At 50.5% G+C, this 5,651-nt stretch overlaps 2 long non-coding RNA genes across 3 annotated transcripts; both read left to right on the forward strand.

The window, feature by feature from the left end:
• Nucleotides 1–388: 388 nt before the first annotated feature.
• On the forward strand, nt 389–2,175 carry LOC123368549. Its single transcript, XR_006578816.1, has 3 exons — nt 389–691; nt 1,105–1,151; nt 1,308–2,175. It is a non-coding gene; the product is annotated as an uncharacterized LOC123368549 (long non-coding RNA).
• A 958-nt stretch (nt 2,176–3,133) lies between these two features.
• Nucleotides 3,134–5,384, forward strand: LOC123368548. 2 transcript variants are annotated; one of them, XR_006578815.1, is made up of 5 exons: nt 3,134–3,286; nt 3,588–3,933; nt 4,303–4,545; nt 4,710–4,991; nt 5,362–5,384. It is a non-coding gene; the product is annotated as an uncharacterized LOC123368548 (long non-coding RNA). The 2 variants fall into 2 exon arrangements; XR_006578814.1 differs by lacking the exon at nt 5,362–5,384 and having other exon boundaries at nt 4,710–5,300.
• Nucleotides 5,385–5,651: the final 267 nt, after the last annotated feature.

Below are 5,651 nucleotides of genomic sequence, written 5' to 3' on the forward strand. Positions count from 1 at the left end.
GGTGATCGCTCTGCTCAAAGCCCATCTTGCTCCTGGTAGGGACGCCCCGTTAGCTGGGGCTGGGTTTGTAAGAAAAGGTTCCTGACTAGTTGTGGTTACAAGGGAGACGATGTCCCCATTTTCAGGGGCTGCTCATGTCTCTGGCCAGGACCAGTGTGTCCTCTGCAGCATATTAGATCCAGGGGGATGACTCCAGCTGGTGAGTTTCTTGACTCCCTCCCATGTTTTTCTTTCTCTCTCTCTCCTCTAATGTGTTGGCCAACACACACTCTGTCTGTCTCTCACTCTCTCTGTCCTTGCCTCTTGTGCTGTCTTCCTTCGTAGGACACGGGCAGGTGTGTTAGGTGTGCATCCCCACAGGCTAGGTCTTGTGAGCTATGAACAAGTAGGGGACCGAAATGATGCAGGGCAGTGGGCGCTAGAGTGAAGCGGTGACTGTGAGTGTTGACTGAGTCTCTGCTCTAGTGGGGCTGATGTGGGAGGCAGGGATGAGGGCAAGATTTCACGCACCAATTGAATTTTTTGTAGTGAGGGCTCTTGGTTGGCGTATTTGCTGCATTTGTAGAGGAATTGTCCTGGAGCAGCAGCCGGAGGAGAAATTGGCAGACGTGGGCCTGTGAGGAGCCTGGACATTCTTCTAAGGAGACATGAACAGTCCTCAGCTTTCTGCCTCGTGCATAACTGGCTGTGGGTAAGTGGTCAGTGCTTGAAATTCCTCATCTCTACTTGCTGTGATTTTCTTCAGACTTTGTTTGCTTCCTTGTTGGGTGTGGGGCTCTTTGGGATTAAGGCTGGGGAAGGGACCAGAGTCACAATTGCTAACTTTCACTGGGGAAATAAGCACCCCGACTTTGACAATAAGCCAAAAATCAAGATAAAGCCATTTGAAAACAAGGCCAAAACAAGCCAATCCCTAAGAACCCCAACACTCAATGAGTAGATCTCCCCTGGCGTGCAGTCTGGGACTGTGGTGGGCCCGCTGTGCACCTCAACTAGCCCTCCCCTTTGCTCCTCCTTGTCCGTGTTTGCTGGAAGCAAAAAGCTACAAGAAGTAATAAGCTACAAGCCAAAAAGAAGCACAATTTCTACGTGTTTTCCCCACAGGTTTGGTGTGTCTGACCAGAGTCATCTGTGCAGAGTGACTATTTCAGGTGTCGTCGCAAGGGGTGCTTTCTACTTGTAGTCATAAAGGCGTGATGGGAGGAGGGTTCAGGGCAGAGCCCCACCATGTGGGAGAGGCAAAAAGAAACGGCTACCCAACATTGCCAATTGAGATGGTGACTGACTTGTTTTCCCGCTGGATTTAGTACCAAGGGAAAAGAAGTGACAAGTCAGAGTCTACTGCCCTCATGTGATGGAAAGCGAGCGAGAGTGATGGGACTGCGAGAATTATTGATGCCTTGAAAAAGCCGTCCAACGGGGAATGGAACAGTCATCACTGTCAATGAGATAAGTGTCTGTTTTGGTGATTGCTCTGCTCACGGCCCACCTTGCTCCTGAAAGGGATGCCCCATTTGCTGAGGCTGTGTTTGTAAGAAAAGGTTCCTGACTAGCTGTGGTTTTGAGAGAGAGAAGATCCCCATTTTTAGGGGCTGCTCAGTTTTCTGGCCAGGAGCAGTGTGTCCTACGCAGCAGAAGGTTGCATCGAGGAGAATGAGTCCAGGTGGTGAATTGCCTTTCTCTCGTGTTTCTCTCTTCTCTAGTGTGTTGGCCAACACGCTTTCTCAATCTGTCCTTGCCTTTCCTTGTGCTGTCTCCCTTCTTAGGATATTGGCAGGCGAGCTAGGTGTGCACCCCCACAGGTTGTGTCTTGGGAGCCATAAAGAAGTAGGAGGGGACAAAAATCATGCAGGGCAGTCGGTGCGAGACTGGAGCGGTGACTGTTGGTGTTGTGGGGCTAAGACAGATCGAAAGCGATGCAGGGAAGAGGGCCTTAATTGGGCTCTATGTAGTACAGGAGTTCTCAAACTGGGGTTTAGGTCCCGTCAGGGGGCTGCAAGGTTGTTATTTGGGGGGTTGTGAAATGTTATCCTCCATCCTAAACATCACTTTACTTCCAGCATTTATAATGGTGTTGAATATACAAAAAGTGTTTTTAATTTATAAGGGGAGGGTCACACTCAGAAGCTTGCTATGTAAAAGGGATCATCAGTACAAAAGGTTGAGAACCACTGGTGTAGTGATAGTTCTTGCTTGCCTTTATTAGTTTGCAGAGGAATTGTCCAGGAGTCTCAACTGGAGAAGAAGCTGGCAGAAGTGGACCTGAACTGCCTGGACATCCGTCTAAGGAGACATGAACAGTCCTCAGCTTTCTGCATTCTGGATAACTGGCTATGAGTAAGAAGTCAGTGTTTTCAATTCCTTATCTGTACTCACTCTTGTTTCCTTCACAGGCCGTGTGCTTCCTCGTTGGGTACGAGGCTCTTTGGGATTAAGGCTGGGGAAGGGACAAGAGTCTCCTGAGCAAAGTGACTATTTTGGGTGCAGTTAAAATGGGTCCCTTCTAGTTGCAGCTGTAAAGTAGTAATGGGAGATGGGTTGAGGGCAGAGCTGTTGGATACGGGAGATGTGAAATGAAGAGACTACGTGACATTGCAGACGGAGATGGTAATCTTTTATTTTTTTTTTCCTTCTTCCTTGGTACTAAACCCAGCAGTCACACGTCAGAGTCTACTGCCCTCATGCGATGGAAAGTGAGAGCAGCGAGCCTGTGAGCATTGTTCATGCCAGACAACAGCCGTCAATGTGGGGGTCGAGCAGACGCCACTGTCAGTGAGATAAGTGTCTGTTTTGCTGAGGGTTCTGCTCACGGCCCATATCGGTTTCTTGCCTTTCTCTGTTTCTCTCTCTCTCTTCTCTAGTGTGTTGGCCAACACTCTCTGTCTCTGTCCTTGCCTCTCCTTGTGCTGTCTCCCTTCATAGGACACGGGCAGGAGTGCTAGGTGTGCATCCCCACAGGCTAGGTCTCAGGAGCTATGAAGAAGTAGGAGGGGATGAAAATCATGCAGGGTAGTGGGCGCTAGAGTGGAGCAGTGACCGTCAGTGTTGACTCAGTCTCTGTTCATCGAGTCGGGCTGATGTAGATGAGATGGGAGAGGGAGGCAGGGATGAGGGCATTCATAGAGCTCTGTGTAGTGACAGTTCTTGCTTGGCTTTATTAGTTTGCAGAGGAATCGTCCAGGAGCCCCAGCCGGATGAGAATGTCAGAAGTGGACCTGAGCAGCCTGGACATCCTTCTAAGGAAACAAGAATTGTCCTCAGGTTTCTGCATTCTGCATAACTGGCTGTGAGTAAGGGCTCAGTGCTTTGAACTCAGTCATCTGTACTCACTGTAGTATTCTTCATTGACTGTGTAGTTTCTTGTTGGGTAGAGGGCTCTGTGGGATTAAGGGTGAGGAGGGGCCAGAGTCTGCTGTGCAGAGTGACTCTGTTGGGTGGTGTTGTTGTAAGAGGTGCTTTGTACTTTTAGTCCTAAAGGTGTAATGGGTAGAGGGCGGAACCCCGCCGTGCGTGAGAGGGGAAAAGAAGAGCCTACGAGACATTTCTGACTGAGACGGTAGCTTACTTGTTTTATCCCCTGGTTTTAGTACCAAGCAATAAGACGTCGCATGTCAAAGTTTACTGCCCCTATGAGTGAGAGTGACGAGACTGCGAGCGTTGTTGGTGCCAGGCAGGAGCCATCCATCTGGGAGCAGAACAGCTGCTACTATCACTGAGATAAGTATCTGTTTTGCTGAGGGTTCTGCTCACGGCCCACCTGGCTACAGGTAGAGGCACCCCGTTAGGTGGAGTGGGTTTGTAAGAAAAGGTTCCTGACTAGCTGTGGTTTTGAGGGAGACACGGTCCCCATTTTCAGGGGCTGATCATTTCTCTGGCCAGGGTCGGTGTGTCCTCGGCAGGAGAAGCTTAGATCCATGAGGATGACTCCAAGTGGTGAGTTGCTTGCCTTCCTCCTCTGTTTCTCTCTCTCTCTGTCTTCTCTACTCTACTGTGTTGGCCAACACACACGCTCTTGCGCGCTCTCTCTCTCTCTCTCTCTCCATAGGGCACGGGCAGGAGTGCTAGGTGTGCATCCCCTCAGGCTAGGTCTCGGGAGCTATGAACAAGTAGGAGGGGACAAAAATCATGCATCGTAGTGGGCGCTAGAGTGGAGGGGTGACTGTGGATGTTGACTGTCTCTCTTCAAGTGGGCCTGATGTAGATACGATGGGAGAGGGAGGCAGGGATGAGGGCAAGATTACCTGCACCAATTGAATTTTGTGTAGTGATGGCTCTTGCTTCACTCATTTCCTGCGCTTGCAGAGGAATTGTCCAGGAGCAGCAGCTGAAGGAGAAAGTGGCAGAGGCGGATCTGAGGAGCCTGGACATCCTTCTAAGCAGACATGAATGGTCCTCAGATTTCTGCCTCCCGCACAACTGGCTGTGAGTGCTTGGAATCCCTCATCTGTACTGGCTCCGGTTTTGTTCAGAGGCTCTGAATTTCCTCATTGGACACGGTGCTCTGTGGGATTCAGACGAGGCAAAGGCACAAGTCTCCTGTGCAGAGTCAGTATTTTGGATGTAGGTGCAGTGGGCTGCTTTTTAGTTGTAGTGCTAAAGCAGTAATGGGAGGAGGGTTGAGGGCGGAGCCCTGAGGTGTGGTAGATGGGAGAAGAAGAACCTATGCACGTTGCAGACTGAGATGCTGACTGATTTGTTTTTCCCCCTAGTGCTGGGTTTAGTACCAAGTGCAGAGTCAGAGTCCACTCCGCACATGCCATGGAAAGGGAGCGAGAGCTGGGAGATTCTAAGCATTGTTGATGCCAGGGAAGAGCCAACCAGCTGGGAGTGGAGCAAGGACCACTGTCAGTGAGATAAGTGTTTTGTTAGGTGAAGGCTCTGCTGTGGTTACGAGGGAGACAAGGTCCCTATTTTCAGGGGCTGCTCAGTCCTCTGGCCAGTACCGGTGTGTCCTCTGCAGCGGAAGGTTGGATCCAGGAGGATGACTCCAGGTGACAAGTTGCTTGCCTTCCTCCCGTGTTTCTCATTTTCTTGCTCTCTGTCTCTCTAGTGTGTTGGCCAACGCTCTCTCTTAATCTGTCCTTTCCTTTCCTTGTGCCATCTCCCTTCTTAGGACACAGGCAGGCCTGCGAGATGTGCATCTCCACAGGTTAGGTCTTGAAAGCCCTGGAGTAGTAGGAGGGGACGAAAACCATGCGGGGTAGTGGGTGCGAGAGTGGAGCAGTGACTGTCAGTGTTGAATCGGTCTCTGTTCAAGTGGGACTGATGTAGATGGGATGGAAGAGGGAGGCAGGATTGAGGGCAACATTTCAAGCACCATTAGAGCTGTGTGTAGAGATGGTGCATGCTTGGCTTTTGCAGCTGCACTTCCAGAGGAATTGTCCAGGAGCTTGAGCCGGAGGAGAAACTGGCAGAGGTGGATCTGAGCAGCTTGGACATGGTTCTAACCAGACAGGAACAGTCCTCAGCTTTCTGCCTTCTGAACAACTGGCTGTGAGTAAGAGGTCAGTGCATTCAATTCCTTTTCTGTACTCGCTGTAGTTTACTTCACAGGCCTTGTGCTTCCTCGCTGGGTACAGGACATTGTGGTATTAAGGCTGGGGAAGGGACAAGAGTCTCCTGAGCAAAGTGACTATTTTTGGGTGCAGTTA

The sequence above is a fragment of the Mauremys mutica genome, chromosome 4 (assembly GCF_020497125.1).
Source record: "Mauremys mutica isolate MM-2020 ecotype Southern chromosome 4, ASM2049712v1, whole genome shotgun sequence".
In the NCBI taxonomy this organism is placed as follows: domain Eukaryota; kingdom Metazoa; phylum Chordata; order Testudines; family Geoemydidae; genus Mauremys; species Mauremys mutica.